This window comes from Trichechus manatus, unplaced genomic scaffold (genome assembly GCF_000243295.1).
Source record: "Trichechus manatus latirostris isolate Lorelei unplaced genomic scaffold, TriManLat1.0 scaffold00052, whole genome shotgun sequence".
Lineage (NCBI taxonomy): Eukaryota > Metazoa > Chordata > Mammalia > Sirenia > Trichechidae > Trichechus > Trichechus manatus.
In genome coordinates this window covers 1,572,455-1,573,777 of record NW_004443988.1, presented here as the reverse complement: position 1 = coordinate 1,573,777, position 1,323 = coordinate 1,572,455, and positions in this window count along the sequence as shown.

Genomic DNA, 1,323 nt, shown 5'->3' with positions numbered 1-1,323 from the left:
ACTTTTCCCTCCCCCAGTAGAAGCACAAGGAAATTTATGTCCAGTCTTTATAGTGACAACCTGGTGGGTCCTCTCGAGGTAAAACTCATGAACATGTGCCCCCCCCATTACTGTGCCCCCCCAAAAGTTTTTAATTCTCAAGCCAGTCCACATTGAGCCTCCAGCAACTAATCAATTACAGTTGAAAGTATCCCTGCTGGCACTGGCTCCAGCTGTGGGCTTTTGCTCCCAGGCTTTTTCTCCTGGTAAACTGTGATTCTTCATAGCCACTTGTCTGTCTCTCAAGTTTTGGGGGCAACAGTTTGCACTATGATCTCAATTCTCCAATGGATCTAAAAGGAGTGGTCAATTTTTAGTTTGTTCAGCTTTTTTACTATTATGAGAATGGGAGTGATGACCACCAAACTCTTTATATGTCAGACTGGAAAGCAGAAGTTTCTCTCACCTTTATTTTTGAAAGTTATTATTTGCTAACAACTTTGAAATTATTTTTCATTAAGTTAAGAGACATTGACTTCTGTCCTTCATTGTTTTTGAAGAGAAATCATCTGTCATTTTTGCTGTTCTTCCCCTACACTTAATGTATCTTTTGTCTCTAGTGACTTTTAAGATTTTACTTTATTGTCAATTTTCAGGAGTTTGAATATAATGTGTCTAGGTGTGGGCTTTTTTGCAGTTTGTGATTGATATTTCCTAGATATTTGTTTTTCTATTTGTACTTGTATTAGTTTCCTAGGACTGTCTAACAAGTTACCACAATCTTGGTCACCTAAAAGAACACAAATCTATTTTCACAGTTCTGGTGGGCAGATGTCTGAAATCAAGATGTCATCATGTCATGCTCTCTCTGAAGGCTTCAGGAAAGAATTCTTACTTGCCTCTTCCAGCTTCTGATAGCCCCAGGTTTACTTTGGCTGTGGCAGCCATAACTCTACTATGTGCCTACCTCCATCTTTACAAGGTCTTCTTCTCCATATGTATGTGTGTCTTTGTGTTCCATGTTGTCTCTTGTAAGGACACACTCATTGCGTTTAGGGTCTATCCTAATCCAGTATGATCTCATCTCAACGTCTTTATATCTGCAAAGAACTGATTTCCAAATAAGGTAACAATCTGAGGTCCAGGGTGGGCATAAATTTGGGGGAAACACTATTCCATGCACTACAATACTCAAATTAAAAAAAAAAAAAATTACCAATCTTTCTTCAAATATTTTATACTCTATTTCAACTGCACATACATTAGGCTGCTTGATACTATCTCAAGTGTCTTGGAAACTCTGTTCACATTTTATTTCAGTTTTTTCTTCTCTGTACCTTACTT